The sequence below is a fragment of the Atheta coriaria genome, unplaced genomic scaffold (genome assembly GCF_025399875.1).
Source record: "Atheta coriaria isolate IRGN ID8LTWV9N9 unplaced genomic scaffold, Caltech_Dcor_3.1 hic_scaffold_9_pilon, whole genome shotgun sequence".
NCBI lineage: Eukaryota > Metazoa > Arthropoda > Insecta > Coleoptera > Staphylinidae > Dalotia > Dalotia coriaria.
Genome location: NW_027045451.1, coordinates 9,743,738 through 9,765,996, shown reverse-complemented (window position 1 = coordinate 9,765,996; position 22,259 = coordinate 9,743,738). Strand labels below are relative to the sequence as shown.

General features: G+C 35.8%; 1 protein-coding gene and 1 non-coding gene across 2 annotated transcripts in view; one reads left to right on the top strand and one right to left on the bottom strand.

Moving 5' to 3' along the window:
* Positions 1–22,259, top strand: part of side-II (sidestep II) — a 154,359-nt gene that overhangs the window by 4,506 nt on the left and 127,594 nt on the right. The window lies entirely within an intron of this gene.
* TRNAG-UCC (transfer RNA glycine (anticodon UCC)) lies at positions 6,579–6,650 on the bottom strand. Its single transcript has one exon. It is a non-coding gene; the product is annotated as a tRNA-Gly (tRNA).

Genomic DNA, 22,259 nt, shown 5'->3' with positions numbered 1-22,259 from the left:
GTCAACGCTGAAACAAATAAATCATTAGCGCGATTCAGGATAATTAATTATTTATGAAAAAATGTTTGCTTGGCGCGTTAAGAATTGGTGAAATAAATCGGCGAGTTTAAGATTTAAGTTCAACGCCATTGAATTCAAGGAATAAAAGAGGTAGAAAAATGGTTTCAATGAATTTTGATACAGAATTTTATCAAGATTCAGATTAATTTATATTAATTATGGTGACATTGTTATATTTTTAGTTATGATTAATTTTGTGACATAATGATTTTTGTGGATTTTAAATCAAACTTGAAAGTTTATTTAATTGTAGAATAAAAAATAGACATATTAGTTGTTTGAAAATAAATGTATTTTGTTGAAAATGTTACTAGCTATTGTTTTATTTTTATTTTAAATATTTTGTTTGATTTTTGACTGAATTAACAACAAATTAAGCAGTAAAAGCACATTTTACTAAAAACAAAATTAAAATTTTGAAAGTTTTTAGTTTAAATCATTGTAGTTTCGGATAAAATTATAGTGTAGTTATAATTTTTATAAAATTTGGTAGATAATTTTATTGGCTATAAGAAATACGTTGAAAACTTGTAAATAACAATTCAAATACTAAATTATTTAAAAAAATACATCATGTTGCATTACATATGTACTAAAAAAACTGCTAATGTTTCAGATCAAATTTCGCTTACTAAAAATTATGAAACTATTACTTTTTTATGATATACCGAAAGAGAATTTAAGTGTTAATAACCTAAACTTTGATTCATAACAATATCTTAATTCCTCATAAAGTTCTAATAAATTAAAACTAAAAACCATTTCCGTGCATATTTTAAATTTTTCTCCAGAATTCCGGCGAATAAACCCCCAAATGCGTCTTGTCGCAGCAAGTTTCACATTTAAAATATGTCTGTTTGTACAGGAGCGGTATATTATTCACACGCGCCGCCCCCACCCCGCACCAGCGCCTAGCCTGCTGGCTGCTGCTTCTTCGAGATAAATTTCATAAATCGTAAAAGAAAATAAGATTAATGCGCGGGTTATAAAGTTAGTCGCTCTGGCCCGGCGTCTCCGCATTCACCCCGTTAACAGCCCCGCCGCCGCCGCCACCGCCGCCGTGCATCACGCGAAAAGCACCTACGACTGCGACTACCACTACGAATACTTTCATTCCGCTTTTCCACTTCCTAATGTCGCGTCGCGAGCGTAAAACTTCGTAGATTTTCAACTTATGTCGCTGCTCTAACGACCACCGGAAAACTGAGAAACTGAGGGAATCGTGCGAAGGCAGAAAACTCGGCTCGCGTAGAAATCCGTTGGTTTTGCAAGTCTCGCGAGTCGCGAAAAAAAGAAATAATCGTCTAGTAAAGTAAAATTGCGCATGAAATGTGAGGTATTATCCTCGCTGGGGAGTTATGTCATATAACTCCCAAGAGAATTACGTATTTTTGAAGGCAATATTCTTTAAAAGTTCTGGTCTAATTGAAAAAACTATTTTTAATCTTTATTTTTATGAGTTTTAACGAAGCATAACTTTGAAATTAATAATAAACCAGAAAATAATTTATAAATGTGCATAACTTAATAATTTTATTACCAAAATAATATAATTTGATAAATTATTAATTCATTAATCAAGAAAAATATGGAAGATAGATTTTGCTTTATTTTTTTTTAAATTTATAAACAAAAATACAAAAAATATAGCTAGAAATTTATTTTTATAAAAAATATATTTCAACTCCTTGTAACTTTTTTACCAAAGACGATTACTAAATTATTTAAAAACCAGTTTGTTTGGAATTAAATTATCTAATGCATTACGTTTACAGAATTAATTTATCTTTATTTTTACTGAAGATATCAATAAATAAATAACAATTAAAATGTTTGATTACTTTTTTGCGATTGTTTTAGTAAACTCCCTGTAACTTATTGCAAAATCACTATTTTTCCGAAATTTAATTATAAATATATTAACAATTAAATTATTCATAAACAGAAATTTGCAGAATTAATTTATCTTAATTAATGCCAAAGTTATCAACAAAATAACTTCAAACGTATTTTTTCAAATTTATAATGTACAACACTTTAATTAAAGAAATAAAAGTAATTGAACTGCAATATTTTACTTTGTTGTTATTTCACGAATGAGAATGAAAATGATGGACGATTAATCTATGGCCGATGTCGCGCTAATTAACGTCCTCAAACGCGCGCAAAGTCGATTGATTAATGGCGTTATAATTGAAAAATTTTGCGATCGCCGTGCAGCGCCGCCATTATTATACTGCGCTGCATAATTCGCAATTTGAAGAGCTTAATTAAAAGCAATTTCAACTCGTCCAATATTCAATATTAAATACATGTAACGTTTTCGGCGCATTTTAAATATTGCAATCAATACATATTTGGCGACAGTTATGATTACATTAATGGAATATGTCAAACTGAATCAAATGTACTCGTTATCAGCAATTGACAATATTTAAGTATCATGATGGCTTTTAAACTATTTCGATATTGGCAAATTATATCAATTTATTTTCGTGTGACATTTTGAATTAATATTAATTTTTGTGTTAATTTTAATCTGTTTATATTTTTTTAGGTTTTTTGTTTGTTTGTGCCCTTTTCACGCCTAAACAATTTAAGTAAAAGTGATAATTTTATAGTTTAATGGTAGTTTGGATTGTGGTATAAGATATAAACATGTTTTTGTTGAAAAATAAAATATATAAAGGATGAAATAAGGAATAAAAGTTGAATTTTACAAAAAAATTGTTAAAATTGCCTAAAAATCAAAATACAACTTTAATGACAATTTTTCACAAATTTCCTACCATAAAACACAAGTTAAATTTATATTATATGTAGTATTGTTGTTTGACTTAGTCAAAAACGCAAAAAAAGTTGAAATAATTTTCGAGAGCGTTTTGAATCGTAGCGAAAGTCGTGCGAAAACTTTGGTCGCCAATCGGCGTCCTAATGCCCGCCGGCAGTGGGTTAATGCCGAGAGGAAATTGCGAAAATCGACTCTCTGCGGGCGGACGCGGCCGGAAAGCTTTTCACGCGAAAATCGTCGGAAAAGCTCGCGTTCGACGCCGATGGCGTTCGGAACAACGCGTGGAAACCGCTCGGACTGCGCCGGAATGGGCGCCAATTAAAAGTGCACACAATCGTTTAACAACTCGCCTCGCCGTCGCCTTGTACTCGGTCGCCGCCCCACGAGCGGCTTGTAAAAAGGTTAAAACGCTTAAGCTTTTGATCGTCGACCATTGTTGGTTTCAAGTTTCGGAATTGAGAGCTTCAGAACAAATGGCAAACCAGTTTTTAACATTTTACTACTAGCTATTAATATAAAACCTTTAAAAATTTAAAAAACATTAAAACACAAAAATAAAAAATTTAAAAAAAAATTCAATCAACTTGAATTCTTGGAATTCTTGGCTTCAATAACTTTTACATCTGTTTTACTTGAATATTCTCCTCCACGTGCTTTGAAAATTTGTTTCCGCTTGTGGCTGACACTGTGTGAAAGATGGAGCACACGATAAAAGATATATGAAGACAGCAGCAGCCGCGAGACGAGCTTAAACAACGCGTAATTAAATTAAAATTATGCGCCGGTATGCCAGTGATGCTCACGTGGAAGTGTTTTGCAAGCCAGGGGCTGAAAACTAAATTTACAGCTGAATTTACATTTCAATTTTGTGAAATTCGGGAGAATTACGTTTTGACACACGTTTTATCTGAATTAATTATTTATTAGAAATCTAGAAATACGTTATGTAACATTCGTTTCAGGAAAGCATTGGAAAAAAACAAATGACGCACGAAAATGTTTATTTTTATTAGGAAAATTTTTTGACAAAAATAAATTTTGAAAAAAACATTGTAATAACATGAATAATGCTTTTTCCTTGGAATTTAAATAACATTTTTTGTTATTTTTTGTACTAAATGTTAATAGGTATTTTTAATACAAAAGTGAGTTTGTGCGTTTGTTACGTTATAACGCGGAAACTACTCATCCGATCATCATAAAAATTTATAGACACATTTTTAAGGACATTGCAAAGAATATAAAATCACTTTTTGACAAAAAATATAACTCAAAGGGTGTTAAATCCCTACTACTATTATAAATGCGAAAGTCTTGATGTTTGTTACACTTTCACGCAAAAACTACTTAACCGATCATCATGAAAATTTGTACACATATTCTTAGTGGTCCCCGAATGGTTATAGGCTACTTTTTATTTAGTAAAAAATTATTTTTTAAATAAAATAAAGAAATTGTTTAGCCAATAATACCTCTGCATCTGGCTATTTGACTACTTTAACGCCATCTAGCATTCCAGCAATGAAGCTCAAACCTAAGTACTATAGTACCATCACACTGTATTATCACACTGTATTACCGACAGCTACGTCAACATCAAATCCAATTGACTACACTATGGAGACTGTACACTATACTTCCATAGACTATACTTTCAGCCATTTTAAACTTCCCGCCATTCTACTTCATTGTTACTTCTTCTGTGACTACAGACACGTACGGAAGCAGGTTAAAGCTAGTAAGAGATAAAAGTTGACATTAAGATTCAATTGTAGTTATAGTTAAATAATCAAAGCCCAGATGGCGCTGACGTGCCTCATTACCATTTCCAATTCAACACATATTCGTAAATCAAAAAAAAAAACAAGAAAATTATTGTCAATTTATTGTTTAATATTCAAAATATTCTAATATTCAAAACCTAAACCTTGTATCTACAAATAGAAAATATTCCGAAACTTACGAATGGAATATAGAGTTATCTATCTTTATGCGGCGCGCGATGGCAATAGCACTCCGCTCGTTTATATTTATTTCATGCAATAAATTCATGCCGAACGCTATACACCATCGCGGCACCTATCTACCGGGCGGCGGCGTGCGTGCAAGGTGTGCGGCGGGCGGGCCGGATATTTGTGGGTTTGTGCGTATGCCGAGTGATATGCAAATGAATTCTTTATGCGCGCGGGAACGGCCCGCGGATGGCCGGATGCGGGCCGACGTTAAACACACAACCCTCACATGGCGTCACAAGTGAAGGATGGCAGTGCGGGGGGCAAAAGTGAGGTTATACACTTCAACATCAACCTATACATACATGCATGTATGCAAAAGAGACAGTTGGTATCACACACGTTAAAGGATAAAATAAAACATTAAAATTTTTAATCGAATTTTAAATATTTTGAGGTAAAAATGTTTAAATTTACAAAAAGAGTTTTGGGATGATGTGAAACACGTAAAACTTTTAAGGAATTTGAGGCTTTGAGACGGAAATATTTTAGTTTGTCTCATCGCAGGTTTACCTTGATGGTGAGAGCGTTGTTGGATATTAGCCACGTCCGAAACACGAAGCTTTTGAGCTTGGCGTAAGAAGAAAAGGTAAAATTTGAGGAATTTTAGCGAATTTCACCTCATATTGAGATTGTTACATACGACCGGAAAATTCCTAAAAGCAACCCTCAAAGCTTTCAAATTTTAATCAATACAAAGCTTTTAATACCCAACAAAAAACAAAAAAGTAATATTATAAAAATGAGGTTATGTAAATAACGACTCCATCTATGGCTTTGTTACCTAACGCAATTAAGCTATACGCAGGTATTATCCATCATAGTTTTGCGCTAATTAAAATCCCATTTTAATTTGACCGGATTTACAATGCTTTGAAATTCGGTGCTGGGAAAAAATCAATATTCTATTTTATGTCCGGCGCATAATTTTTGTTCCACTTTCAACAAACAGCGTTATCCTTTTTGTGTCCATCGCGGTTCATATGCTGTTGTGTGCTTTTTGTTTGCTCAATTTTTGTATAATCAATGTGTGTCTCATCCACACCTGTGGCTGCTTTTTCCGCATCGGCGGCGTGGTTGTTTGTGTAGCGTGTTACGGCCGGACGCAGGACGATGGGCGAAGGAGGCTGGATGTGTGCGCGCCGATGTGTGTGGAAATGCGCGCACCGGCAGGATACATCTATCAGGCATTGACGCGTTATTGACAATCTATCAAGGGGTGTAATCTAATTATAACACCTATTTTCACGCACCACCCCTATTCTAACTGGCGCGTGGAACAATGTGCTAAATGTGTGCGAACGCCGAGATAGCTCACTATTGAATTCGTCCAGGAATAGATTTTCATTATTTTATGTGTTGTAAGGAAAGGTATTGCTAAAAAAATTATTATAATTTTATAAATTGCAAGGAGATAAGATGCAATTATTTATTTATTAATGTTTATTATGTCTCAATTTCTAAACTATCAGTTGGCTTATAAATATGTAACTAATTGCGAATAATTATTTATTGTCAACACAGTGACCAAAAAATACAAGAACCTGGAGATACCGGGGATCGAACCCGCACATGCAAAGCGAACGCTCTACCACTGAGCTATATCCCCTGTGAGAAGTAAATGATGAAATAAAGATGTACCCATCTGCATTTCTAATACAGGTGTATACAATATGTTCAAAGGAATGGGTTAATTTGTAATAATCAAAAACTACTGCGATGGCCGGGAATCGAACCCGGATCAACTGCTTGGAAGGCAACTATGCTGACCATTACACCACCATCGCACATTGCAAACTTACCGCCGTGTTTGTCATTTCTAGTAAATTTTTTTTCTAATTTTTACTTTTTACTGTTCAATTCGACTATAAAATGATTTATAAGTTTATTTTACAGAATTGAAATTTGCTAATATTGCACTACAGCGCCATCTTGCAGTCAAATATTTACCTATGATTGTTATTGAATTTTTACCTATTTATTTGGATATATTTTATTTAATATTTATTTAGAAACTAGCTTTAACCCGCGGCTTCGCTCGCGAATATCTAAAATAATAAAGTTGTTTCCGTACGCGTCTGTAGTCACAGAAGAAGTAACAATGAAGTAGAATGGCGGGAAGTTTAAAATGGCTGAAAGTATAGTCTATGGAAGTATAGTGTACAGTCTCCATAGTGTAGTCAATTGGATTTGATGTTGACGTAGCTGTCGGTAATACAGTGCGATAATACAGTGTGATGGTACTATAGTACTTAGGTTTGAGCTGCATTGCTGGAATGCTAGATGGCGTTAAAGTAGTCAAATAGCCAGACGCAGAGGTATTATTGGCTAAACAATTTCTTTATTTTATTTAAAAATTAATTTTTTTATTAAATAAAAAGTAGCCTATAACCATTCGGGGACCACTGAGAATATGTGTACAAATTTTCATGATGATCGGTTAAGTAGTTTTTGCGTAAAAGTGTAACAAACATCAGGACTTTCGCATTTATAATATTAGTAGGGATATTCTAGAACTGTTTTTTAACCTAAATCCCAACCTAATTGCCTACCCACTTAAAATTAAAAAAAATTCTGTTATTTATAAATATTATACCTGCATTTGCATAGACGCAAACAAAAATAATAAGGCAGATTTGCAGTAGGTATCTATGCATGCATTTGCCCTACTTTCCCGTTTTCCGGTTTGTCGCAAAATTGAAAAGATCCAACTTGCGCTCGAAATCCATACGTTTCTGTCTGTGCTATTCCTCCGCTTTGTTTGAACTGCACGTTGTTTTACATACTCCTACTATTGCAGAATTGCACTATAACTTAGATTTTATTTTGATTTACTGTAGTAGAAGAAGAATATTTTTAAAGGTGCGTATATTTATTTTTATTGCTCTAGAACGGTAAAAAAGATGGGCAAAAAAACATTGCGTGAATAATGTGCAAAAATTATTAGTATAATTTACCAATAACTAAATGATAATATTTAAAATTTAAAACAGCTGTTTTTATAATTAAATGTAAATAAATTTTTTGTTGAATCCTTGAAAGGATCACAAAATGTAATATTACAAAAGAAGCAAATGACTCTGCATGAAATTGAGTTAAAATCTCCTTTACACGTTCATATATTACCAGTTTGTGTTTGGGGTGGTTGTACTAGATGGACTAGAAGGATTGCAAAGGATTCGAAAGGACCTCTCGTTTGCAGCGCGCGGTAATATTGTTTTAGGGGTGCTAATGTCTTTCCTCGGGGGAAATCGCGTGCGGATTTCATTCTTCCGCCTCTCGCCTCTTCGGCGTTCGGTTTTTTCGAACGCAGACCGCAAACGTTACGTAAACGTATTCGCACCGAGAGCCACTAAGTGCCCATTCGTTTTTCACAATCGACCGCAATGCGCCGGGGCCGCAAGAATAACGCGCGCGCCCCTAAATAAATGGCGATGTAATTCAGGACGAAAAGGACCTTCCGTAACGCGGACTTAAACGCGCGCGCGCGCGGACTAAATGAAGAAATTCGTATTGCAGCATAAAAAAAAAGAAAACGGAAAAAAATAAATAAAGAGACGTCTTGAAAAAATAACAGTCGAAGGACGAATCGAAAAGGATCCGATGGAGAAATTGGCCGGCGTGATGGGCGATCGATTTATATTTATATTTTCGCTAAAAATTCCGAAAATTGAATTTAAATTTGCCGAGGGTGGGTTTAGCGCGGCGTGTGCCCGGCGTATCCTTTGATCCTTTTTATGTAGCTGCTTCCTTGAGCTCGCGCGCGCGCGCACGCACGCTCTGACATCCGATATTGGAAATATATTTGCGCCAGAAGTGAAAATTTTTGAAAGCCGAGCAATGCCAGCGCGAATCGAAAATCGCGGATCAGGATCCGGATCAGGCTATGAGATCCTTGAAACTGAAAACGCCTTTCTTACTTTTTGCCGCCACCGTCAAAAATGAGAACATCCTGTTCGAATTTCATTTAAATATTCATTTTTCATATGAATACAAATTACATTTGAAAAAAAAAAAAAAAAAAAAAAAAAAAATTTTATTTAAAAAAATATTATTTGTTTAAATATATAATTTAGATATTTTTTACCAATGAATTATTTCAGTTTTGCAGAAAAACTAAAAAAGGATAAAAAATGTGTTTCTCGCACGTCCTGTTTAAATATCATCCAGATATTGTCCAATATCAGAGGAAAGTGCGTACTGCAAGAGGCAACAAGCACCACTAGAGAGAAAAGCGTACGTGCCGGCGGCGTACGTGCAACCAGAAGTCCGTACATTCGTCCTGAAAGTCCTCTTTTAAAAGCCGGTCGATTGTACCTTATACTCGTAGAGAAATATCAGAAATATTTTGCATTGCAGCTTGTCTCATCGTTGTGAATCAATTTCTACATTTCAGAATGTATTATTGTCCTGAATCCTTTTTACAAGGATAAAAGACAAACATAACAATATTTCTTTAAAAATAAAGTTTTATGTACGATTTATATTGTATTTATTAAAATTTTACTACATCAAACTTAGTAGTATAATATAGCGGGTTTTAACACCGTCAATTCTAACCTCAATTTAGTGCTATGCATAAATCTAATTTTATGCTTAAACAAGTAGTAAATTTTTACACATAGGGTGAAATTTCTTTGCTCCCATGTGGGTCGACTTGTTATTTTGTTATTTTTCGATGATCGCACCCTTCACAAGGGGGTGGCGGTGATGTTGGCGGCTGGCGGCGCAAAACAGACGCGAACAAGACATAAATAGCGCCCTTGCGCAAAGCGTAAAAATAACAAAAGGCGCGACGCGATGTGTGCGACGCATAGCACATGCCGCCTCCACACTGCCGCCCGCCGCCGCCAGAATACAGACAGATACCGCGGCTAAATTGGGGTGAAATTGATGGACCGAAAACGGAAAGCTCGGCGACGCGTCCCCGCTCGGAGAAAACGCAAAATTTTATGTCATTTATATGGATATGTGAGGCGGAGGCGGCACTGCCGCCACAACCTGCATCGGCGTATGAGGGGGTGGCGGCAATTTGTAAAGAAATTGACTGCATGACGTAACACGAGCAAACAAATAACCTCAGATGTATAAAAATTGAAGTTGAATAGCCAAATACAAAAAAAATCTGTTTTTATAAAAACATACAGTGTGTCCAAAGCACTTCTAAAATTTTAATTATTTTATACAATATAAACGTAAGAACAAAATTTTTACAACTTAATTTTCTCTACGAGAACATTCATTAAATTATTTCAGGTTTTAATAGCATAGTTTATGGTCTGGAATGGACTATTCCTGTTTTAACAAGGAGTGTAAAGGACATAGAGAAGGATAACAGTATTGTTTATTTAACAGTTTAGACTAGTTCGTGAAGACTAGCGCCCGTTTTCGCAACAATAAAATCCATAAAAGTGACAGTTAAATATTTTCAGTAAGGATAATAAAATTTAACGCTCTGCTGGAGCTGTAAATATTTAATCCAGTTGTTTTTGTTAGTTTTTCGGCAAATTGACACATTTTGGCGTATATATAGGTCAACTAATTGTGTTATCCTTTGGGGTCCTTGACGAGAATTCTTTTTATTTCCACAAACAAAACAAAACGTGTTTCGAAACAAAAACATGTTGTAATGAAAGGACTATCAGGATAATTTCATTTACTTTGTATTATCCTGCAGGATAATAAAATATATCAATAAAAACTGAGAAAGACTTTTTTTAAAATAAAATTTGTTATTGAGATTTTGGTTAAAAAAGTCTCAAAACTTTTTATCTTGTCCTAGAAGTAGGCAGTAATCGTCCTGCAAGTTCCTAGCTCGTTTGTGTGCTTGTTTCGCTTTGATTTCGATTTTTGTTGGTTCCATGCGCTGCTCGCCGGGATTCAACAGGACTTCAGCTTTGTGCTCGGCGTCGGAGTCCTTTGTTTGCCACTTTTCCAGCGAGCATCGCAAAGGAGCAGCCAGCGGAAGGCAAAAGGGGTAGCAAAAACACACACACCATTTTATTTTATACTGTTTTGTTCCTTGCCAGGACAAAAACGTAATTAAATTTGTTGCCAAAGAAACACAGTACAAATCGTGCTTCAGCTCTCATACAAACAACAAAAGAAATATTATCATGAAATTTAATAATACTATTTACCATTTGAAGTTTAAAAATTTTTTAAAGTTAATTATTCGCTAGTTTATTAATAGAATATGTTCATATCCAAGTTTTGTTTTTTTTTTATCCTGAACGGGAATAAAAATTTTGTAGCGAGTAATTAAATTAAACATAAAAATTCACGACATGTTCCCATCATATTTATGCGCTGTCCAAGTGGAGGCGGCAGCGGCACCGGGCAGATGATTCAACATTCGTTCGCATGCAATTTTTAGCGAGCGCGCAATGAAAAATGCCGCGACTCGTTTCACGCTTTTTGCTCGATCTGTGCGCGCTTTTTAACTCGAGCTTTGAGCTGTACGTGCGCGCATTTTTTTTTTCATGTTTGTGTTTGGTCAGCAGCTCGCTTGGGTCATAATCCAGGGAGGTGCCCAACAAACAAATGGACAAACTAAACCAAGTCAAAACATGTCATCCGGCATAAACAAAAAAAATTAAAAAAAGAAAAAATGTTTTTCGTTTGCTGGTATTTTTCATGTTTTAAGGATTAAAACAACACAGGTATTATGAATAGTAGATATGGTAATTACTTATATTATGATACATTATTAATGCAGTTATGAACATACAGTATGGTTTTATTAATTTTTTTGATAAATTAGTATATTAATAATCAAGTGCGCTAAATTGTATTTTAACCACCGATTGAAAACCAAATAAAATAAACTTGGTTTTAGCAAAAACAAAAATACAGAATTTTTAAAACACAGTTAACAAATGCGCAGGCGCAAACTCCACCCGTGACTAAAACCTGTGCCTAAAGTATTTTAGCCACGTAGCTCTTCAAAAGTGTAAACAAAAAGTATTATTATTATATGGTTTGTGAGTTTCTAAATTTTCTCACTTTTAGTTGTTGAAGTGGTTTATAGAGGTGGTTCAAGTAGGTATGTGTATGTGTGTTTTGTGCTCGACCCAGCGTAGAATTGGCGCAATTGGTGCAATTGATGCAATGCAATCGGTTATTGCATTTCGCGAGACGTTCATGGCGTCGGCCGATTTTACGCTCGATAAACTCACCCCTTGGCCCGAATCAACCAAATCGGTGACATTGACTGTTGCAGTAAGTTTATTTTCTTTTTATATGACTCCAACAATTTTATTTATATTACTTTTTTTTCAATTAACAATAAAAATAAATTTTAAGAAAAGCTTTAAACAAGCTGTATATTGATTATTATTTTTGTTGGATATGTGTATTACAAGATTATTTTAAATGTTCTGTAAACAAGTAGTATTTGATTTTCAACTACTCGGATATGAGTTGGTTTTTATTCTTTGCGCATTGCGATTGAAAAATCGTGGATAAGCTCGCCGGGAAAGCTCGGCAGCAAAAGGTGAAAAACGTTAAAACACGGCCATAAACGTATCAACCCTTTAACCGGTTCTGGATTGTCGATTGTAAGTGACTCTCGGCTATATTTACGTTTTCTTTTGTTTTTGAAGTGAAAAATTCTTTTCAACCGTTGTAATTTCAATATTACGCCACTTTTACACTTGATTCCAATATTATAATAAATAAACTCTAAAATTATACCACTCCTGATAGTGTTCCGCTTCTACTGCGTGTGAACTACACACATGATTTTTTTACAATTGCTAATATCTCGTAAACTAAAAGAGATAGAAAGGAACGAATCGCAGCGTCTTAATCAGATGAAATTTTTATTCTTAAGAAAAAATTGCCAAGGGGGGGTGCTTGATACTTTTTTTCGACGATTTTCAATAATTAATATCTCTTAAACAAAAAATGATAACAACCAGCGAATTGCTGATTATGAAAGATTGGAAGATTCTCTATCAGATAAAAATATAAAATAATTATATTTCCAACAGTAAGAGGTCTAAAAACGCCACTAAAAGTACTAAAAAGTGACATTTTTCAGTTTTTACCCATTTTATTCAATCGCGAATATCTCGTAAACTAAAAGAGATATTTAAGATCTGATCGCAGCGTCTTAATCAGCAGACTATTCTCTATAAGATAGGATAGTTAAAACCGAAATTAGAAAGATGAAATTTTTATTCTTAAGAAAAAATTGCCAAGGGGGGGGTGCTTGATACTTTTTTTCGACGATTTTCAATAATTAATATCTCTTAAACAAAAAATGATAACAACCAGCGAATTGCTGATTATGAAAGATTGGAAGATTCTCTATCAGATAAAAATATAAAATAATTATATTTCCAAGTGTAAGAGGTCAAAAAACGCCACTAAAAGTACTAAAAAGTGACATTTTTCAATTTTTACCCATTTTATTCAATCGCGAATATCTCGTAAACTAATAGAGATATTTAAGATCTGATCGCAGCGTCTTAATCAGCAGACTATTCTCTATAAGATAAGATAGGTAAAACCGAAATCTGAAAGATGAAATTTTATTTCATAAGAAAAAATTGGCAAGTGTTTGTGTTTCAAACCCATGGAAAGACTGACGCTATAAAGGTTGCAGTAAAAAAAAGTAAAAGGAGTAAGAATATAAGCAATAAATATTAATGTTTGATTCAAAAACAAATTTATGTATAGCGGCATGTTTTGACAACGTATGTTCTAACCTAAATCCAGTGCTACAATTAATTATAGACGTTTATTGACAAAGTTAGATATGAATAAATTTCTTACTTTTCAAGTCCGATAAGACGTAAATAAACAAAAATGTAAATTCTGTTTGGTAGAATCTTAATAATCAACATTTCATTTTCATTCCTTCGTCTGCTTAATGCGCGTGCACGATGAATGTTTGAACATTGCGAGACTCGTGTATAATTAAGGAAGCGGTTCGACTCGCCGCCGCCGCTGCCGCCAAAGATTTATGCGATTTCGGTGATAATTACATCGAGTATAAGAGCGTATAACATTCGTACTACCTCTATCTATTCAGATAGAGGCGCTTACCGCGCGCGCGTTCTCAAACGTTGTCAGATTGCGCGACGTTGCCAAACACGCCACCACCGTACGAGCAGGAGTATACGGCATTCCAACAGTGCGCTCGCGCACTCCGACGAACATTTTATGAAGCTGTGTGTTATGTTAATGGCTCCGCGCGCTAAACCACGCGCATATTTTCATGCTTTACGCGCGCCATTTTCTACTAACCATCGCGCATTTCCACACACGCGTTTGCAACTTGCAGTTAGCAGTTAACTGGCACTTGGTGCTTTGCTTTTCACGCCGCGCATCCGATTGCCGTTTCGCGCATATGCATTTGCGATCATTTAAAAGTCAAATTAAAGCAAATATTTATACGCATCGATGTGTGCGCGCGCGCTGAGCACTTCCGGTGCGGTCAGTTCGAGTTCGAGCGGCGTATGCAAAGTCCAAAGCTCTGCAGCAATTGTTTTGTTTCCCTGAATAAACAATTCGCAATTGTAAACAGAGACGAATATTAACTCAACTTAAAAACAATACAAGTACGTACTGCCATGGTTGCTTTTACTTCGCATGTATTCCTGTTAAACAAGTACAGTTTGAGTGGTACTAGAATTTGATTTTGTTGCGAAAACCCGCATAGTGCTACTACTCCTATTACGTTTTGAAACATAAATTTAAATTGACAATAACTTTTAAAGTTTTGAATATTTTTGCCCAAAAAAATTACGTAGGATTTACTATTAACCTTTAATTATTTATACAAAATTTGAAGTTTATTAGGGTAGTACTTTGGTACCAAAAAAATTATAAACATTAGGAATAATTCAAAACATTTTCTTGACATACCTTTAGTTATTTCATCATAACTCAAAAACTACTTTACTAATTAAGTTCAAAAATTGATAAGTTATGTTCTGATAAATTAACAATACGTGGTATAAAAATTACTTTTAAACAAAAAGTAGTTTAGGCGTAAAATAATTATAAACTTAAACATTTTCAAAAATTATTTTTTTGCATTTTTTACAAAATAATTAATTGCGACTCACTTAATATTAATTTCTTCTGAAAAAATTACAACTGACTAACAATTAGTCATATTATCTCCTGTAAAATTTACAATATAATTGCTAAAAACTTAGGGCTGTAAAAATCCCAAACTTTAAATAAAATTTTCCTATCTCTCAACATAAAAATCTTGTAGCAAAAAAATTACTATATCTTCAGTACTTCAATGTTTTACTATGTACCTACTTGTGACACCGTTTCCACCACCCCCATTCCACCCCCAACGTGGTGATATATTGAAGGCCTGCACGTCATACGCCTATTAGAATCGATTCGCGCGTTTCGAACGCGCGTGCATTATTCACTTCGCACCGCTTGCCTCCGCCGCCGCCGCCGCCGCCGCTGTAATCTAAACCCTCGGCCCGGTAATAATCAGCCGCGGCGAGCCAAGTTAAGTCAACCGCCTTTCGCTGTAACTGCTCGCTGGGGTGCTATTAGCGACCTCTGGTAAACGCATTACAGCCGCGCGAGGCGCGGAAAAGTTAATTGTGAGGGATGTGCACTAGTACAAATTAAATTAAAGACAAAAAATCACCCCATGAGAAATAAATATAGAGTATATTCAAGTGATAAATGCCCGGATGCAATTTAATTAAGAGTATTCATCAACCTACACTGTGTTCACTGCATAAAAATAAATTTAAATGAAAGCTTAATTTAAGGGTAGTTTTTGTTAATGTTGGATAAACTTAAACTTAGGATCAGTTGTCAGTTGTAAAGTAGAACATTTGTGAGTTGAGCAGCGTTTTATGTTTTTTTTTTTGTTTTTTCTGGTGATTTTTCGTTGTTTTTGCTCCTTTTTTGCATTCACTGCACGATGTTGGCCGCTCCCGACGAGCAGCAAAGACCGAAGCGTTGGAATTAATTTAAATGATTAATGTGCACCTCCGCCGACGCTGCACCAATACTTTTCACTTACTTCTGAGTAAACTTTCGTATTTCTACGGTTTCGACCTCTGCATTGTAGAAGAACGAAACAAGTTTCGTTTTGGCTCAAAAAAGGAAGATATCCATTTGAATTAATTAGCAACTTTAACAAGTAATTAATCATTTATTAAATTCACAGGTTTTAGTTTTTTTACAGAAAAAAATTAAAATTAAAATCACAAAAATATTTAACTAATTTTACAAACTTTACAATTAAATAACTCTAAGGATAATAAAGTTACAGAAATCATTCTTATCTTAAAATATAGCGTAATTATTTCCCTATAAAATATATAAAAATCATTTATTTTACTTTAATAGTTCAAGAGATAATCAACCATAAAAAGTAAAAATTAAAAAAATTTATTTTCTATAAATATTTTTTATATTTTTTTGCAAAATATTTTTCTTGTAAATTTATTGATTTTAGCAACACGTGTTTCAATTCAATAAAAACAGCACAATTTGTTTGTTTAATACCAAAACTTTACGCAAACAAAGAAATACGTTACCCTAAAGTGTTTTGTTCTATTCATGGCCGCGATGGCAAAAACCCTCTTTTGCATGTCACGCCCGACGCGGTATCGTCAGCCGAGATTAATGATGATTAATTTTGATGCATTGCGTACACGTTGCCGAACCCACACACTCGCAACACATACACGTGCTCGTTTCTTCCGGCGCGTCTATTAAAATCAGATTATTCCATTTGTACACACCACGTCGCGCACGCTCCACGCCGAAGAATAGCGAAAGTTTGTTATTGCCAATCTCGGCCTTCCACTCTGCGTCCGCCACGCATAATAAACACATTTGTGCGCGGAACAAAACGAAAGTTGAAAGTGGAGGCGCCGGTCAACACAGGCAACATAGGCAGCATGGGCAGCACTATTACCGGCCGAAATATTTCGTATTATTACTGCGATTGTTGGAGTAGACTAACCATGAGGTGGTTCTTTATCCTTTTGTTTCAAGATATGGAAGGGTGTAGGGTGGAGGGTGTGGTAATCGAGGGTATAGTAGTGGTAGAATGACGGTTGGTGTTTGTTGCTAATTACGCTTTGTTTCTCTCATACGGAAATAACTATTGTTTTAGAAACTTGGTGGAAGCTCAATTTTTAGATAAAGGTGTTTTAACAGGCTTGATATTATACCTTAATTATAGTTTTTCAAGTAAACAACGTTATTGTTATTTTTTTCATAAAAAGCTTTTGTATAAAAATACTGTTTGGTGCATTGATTATTATAAAATTCTATTTTACATTCAAATCTAAAAATATTTTCTGTTTTGCTTATTAATTAACATTAAAAAATACAGTAAAAATAAATAAACTAAAAAAACTGAAAAAAGTATAATTTTTACAACGTGCAAGCTTTTTATTATGTCAAATAAACGTTGACAAGATTTTAACAAACACAAAGCATGTATTATATTACTACCCTTAAGCGGCGACACGCTTTGAATTACGCAAATAGTTTTAGTGTTTGTAATTAATTAGCATCAAAGCTTTTAAATGTCACTTGAAGATTTTAATTAAATTTATCATTATGTAGGTACAAAAAATAAATAAAAAATTTACCTTTATTAATTTCAATTATTAATGCAGTTTATAATTTTTTTGAATTTATGTATTTGTGATATTTTCATTTATATAAATCAAGTTTCTATAATTCAATTATACAACTCAGGCAAATAAAATTCTCAAGTATCCAATTAATTTGCTATAAGAAATAAAAACATATTTTATACTTATAGTTGATTTTCTTAAGGAAGTTACTTTATGCATCGCAGGAAAAATTCATTAAGAAATTTCAACAAGCGTTTTTTCTCGTTTTGCCTCGTTTTCCTTTCGGCTCGCGCAAGGAGAGGAAATGAAGTAAACGGAAGCGCTCGCGCTTTGTTTCCTATTCATCTGGGAAAAGCTCGAAGCCGGTTGAAAAAAGAAACTTTTATCTCTTGGTACCCCTGTGCGTCAGCGCGGGGCGGTGGTAGTACTGCCGACCGCATAATAATAAAGTGCGGAGCGACGAAAAATCCGACGCTGTCGAACCACCGCTGCAGGTTTCTCAGGACGAGAAAAAATTGCGCGTTGAGTTGATTTTTTTTTGCGCCCGCCTGTCGGAGAGCTTTGGTGGTGGAAACGTGCGTCAATATTGTTTCAAAATCCGCGGGCGAGCGTCGAGCATAAAGTTATTGAATAAATTACAATATTAAAGAGTGCGAAATGTATATTTTCCACGGCGGCGGCGGCGGCGGCTATAGAGGCGGATGAAGAAAGATTTGAGTCTTTTTGTTCTTTTGCGGGGACGAATGGGAAACAATGGAAACACGGGGATGAAATGATGTAACTGTTTTAACTGTCCGTTTTGTACGGATGATTATTCCGAACTTTTGTCGAACTTGTTCGCAAACTCAAAATGAATAATATACAGTGTGTTCAGAGATAAATTAATCCGAATTAAAAAGTTTCGAAATTTTAAAATTCACAAATTAATTAAGTTTTTAAAGCTAAAAATATCACAAAACTATTAACTAATAATATACAGTGTGTTTGAGGTAAAAAAAATTGGTAAAATTTAGAGGTAAAAGAAAACTGTTGATATAACTTTGAATCCTGAAGACGCAAGCTCGTCCTTGGAAAGTAGCAAAAGTAGCTAGCAGCTGCTCGTCGCTCGGCTCGTTTGCGCCGTCCCCAAGGCGAATGAGCGTAATGCACCACCGTCGCTCCGATCCGCCGCGCTGTCAGCAGGAATTTCCACGTTAAATTCCACTCCTGTTTCAACAGGACATCAGGACACTCTCACAAAAAAGCATAGCTGCGTCAGAAAAGCGCACAAAGCAAATAATTTGTTTTGATACTCTGATGATGAAAACTGCGGAATTTTCTTTCGCCAATAAAAATCCCTAACGAATCAAATCTTTCACTTTATGTTATCATAAATCCGCGCTTAATAAAATTACCGAACGACTCTGACTGAGCAGAAAGAGTATCGTTATGAGCGGGCGGCGGTTCCAACCGCCGCTCGCATGTAAATCATCTATTTTATAATGCTCGCTCGAGCTTCGTTTTACGGCGGCCGTAATTCCGCTCGACGCGCTTCGCGGATCCATCAAAGACTCGACGGCGGCGGCGGCAATTTCCGGAAAATTTACAGCGGCCAGCAATAATTAATTTTATATTCTGTCATCATTTTCGACCGCCTCGAGAATGTTTTATAACCTCATTTCTTGGACATCGTAAACATCCACGCCATCTATAGGCCATAACAAAAACCACGGCGTAAAAATTTATATGCATACATTTTCCGTGATAAATTTTATTATGTAAATTTTTTTCTGTTTACTTGGGGGGTGGGTTTTTGGTCGGGTGCATTTCGCCGAGAACAAGTCGACCGTGAAAACGTTAAGTGCTTCGTAAACACAATCACAGAAGAAATTAATTACGCCGACAATGAATATTCATGCCGCTCCCGCGGTGGCGCGCGCGCGCCTTTTACCCTCTATTCTCTTTCGTTCGTCGCCTTCACAAGTTCTTATGTTATACTTGCATGTTCGGCGGCTCTATAAATACGTCGAGCGCAAGTTAAGCGGCGAATTTGCCCTCGAGGGGCGGCGGGCGACCTCTACTCTGTAAGGGTATATTAATGTATTAACGAATTAATAAATTTACATTTACACGCCGGAAACTGCAAGCATCCGTATGTTAAACAAATTTTTAATTAATTTTTTCGAAAAAAGCTCGCAGCTTTTTATAATTCCTACATATATCATATTTGTATACAAAAGAAAACATACAAAGTGTTTCATACAGACAGAAAATGATTTGAAACAGAAATAATTTTTTTTATTTCATGAAAAGCTCTTTGAAAGCTGCGAGCTTTATAACAACCATAGCTCCTGTTAGGTTATACAATTCCAACTCGATTTCCGACGATTCCTGCGAGAGAACGCTGCGAGTATTCCGCTTCATTAAATTCGCTTTACGAAAGCGGCGGCGGCGGGCGAGCTTTTTACCGCCGGCGGCGCAACGAAGACGTGTTTCGTTATTGCTCTGCGCGCGGCCGTAATAATAATTAAAATTTCAAGCCGATCGCAATCGTAATCACAATAACAAATACAACCGACGCTGATGATGGAGGCGGCTGACGAGCAAGCTCCCATCTCTCCGACAATAAAAACCACCGCAACGCCACAAACGAAATTAATGTGAAGCGAGGGAAATTAATTTGGTCGTCAAGACGAACACGATTGTCTCTCACGAAGACACACAAAATTAAATAAAATACAATCTAACTTTATTTATTAATAATTTATAATTAGAGTTTCTGTCGCAGGCTTCAAAGACTTAACTTCGCGCAATAAATTTCGGTCTGCTTTGTGAGATGTGAAATTTTTTCGCGTCTCAATTGGCGCAGCAAGCGTTAAACGTGCAAATATCCAACAATGACTCTTGCCGCCCCCCGCCACCACCCCCGCTTCTCTCTCTTGTCGTTGTCCTGCCCGTAGCGAACAAGAAGAAAAGTTTCAATTGTGAGCAAGTGAACCGCGAAAGCAATAAAATTCATTCGGCTTCGTTTCGCTCGTTTCTTCCATTTTGTCGAGCTTTCAGCCAGCGCTAGTTATCATCGTCCTTTATTCTCTTCCAAAGCGAAAGGGGCATAACATCTTGTAACTTATGCTTGAATGCCATCTATTATTTGCGTTTTCTTTTACATCCATTGAAATGAAACAATTTAAACACACTGTATAATAAAATTAATAATATTTCTTTAAACACTTTGTATATAAATAGAAATTTTTAATTAAATTGATATTAACTTGGTTTTGTTTTACCATGACCTGTATCAATGCATATTCGGTAATCTATAAGCTCGTCACGTTTGTTACACGTGTAACTTGGCACGTGGAAAGCTCTAGTATCTTCGATATCTTCAACAAACTATCCGAAACTTTCTCATCACGTGTGTGGTCCTGCCCTATAACTTCACAGGACTTGCAGCACTTGTAACAATGCATCATTCTGCCATTAAACGTATAACTGAGTTATAATACGTCGGCGTGTCATTGAAACCGTGAGCTTTTACAAGTTTAATTTTTGAACGATTGCGCCGGTGCACATGCAACGCCGAAACTTTGCGCTAATGCGAATTTTATTGTCTATAAATCGAATGTTGACTGCGTATTCGGTACGCTTTCAAGTTTTAAGCTTTGTGCTTTTGAGCTTTCGACGTCGACACGGCGCACGTGTTATTTTAAGTTCTAACCCAGTTTTGCATGACTCCGTGTGCGACTCCGGCAAATACATATTTAATCTTGGGAGCTTTACGAGCTTTTAGCACGAAAAGTTTATTGGCGAGCGCATTTGCGAAATGATTGATACGCGACGAGCGTTTGAGTTTTACGACCGGCACATCTTTTCGGCGAACTTTTCCTTCTTCATCAAAAGCTCACAAATGCTCTCCGGGCGATGGAACAAAGTGTTAGTAATTACACATCTTTGAGTTGTTTGGAGGCTACGCAGAGCGGCCAAACTGCAGAAATCTATTACCTAGTTTGAGCTTTCGGAGCTTTCACGCGAGGCGTGATGGGTAAACTTCTCGCGGCGATCACCATGGCTTTATCATGGCCGCTATAAAATATTAAAAGTTCGAAAAGCGTGGCCGCCTTTTGTTTATAACGAGCTTTCGCATTCGGAAAGCTTGGGATGAAAGTGCAATGAATTATTGAAGCAGAAGCAATTACAATCGAAATTTATATCCAGCGCATGAAACAACAGTTCCCAAGTACTTTCATCAACCATTGAGCGGCAACTAATTTCCTCCTCCGAAAGCTTGTTTCTTTTCGTCTGCATCAAGAGCTTTTGTAGACTTGGGTATTTAGTGTGCGAAAGTAATAAATTACGCTTCTCTATAAATTATTCCGTTTATAAAATTGCGTTGACATAAATAAAGAGCACTCGGGCACTGTGTGCGCGCCTCGAGCTTTGTGAGCTTTTCAGTAGCCAACACTATCAAAACCAAAAAAAAAAGGAAGAGGGCGGAAAAAGCGTGGAAAAAGAGGCGAATTACAGCATTAAGGAATGGCGGAACATAATTCTCCGTTAATCTCGTGCTGCCCGCCCGCGCGAGCTTTCCGGCCGAAAGCTCCGAGAGAGAGATTCATAAACATCTGGCCGGTGGCCCGTGGTAATCTAGCCGTTTCTGGACGGCTAGAGCCCAAACGCGAGCTTTCCTCTCAATGCACACCGCCGAGCCGTCCGCACCGAGAGAGCTTTTTCACTCGCTCGGCAAAAGCTCGCGGGCGAAAAATGCCCGCCAGCATCAAACGCGGCGTAATTCTATTTCTGCTGCGAATTAAACTCGACAATGTA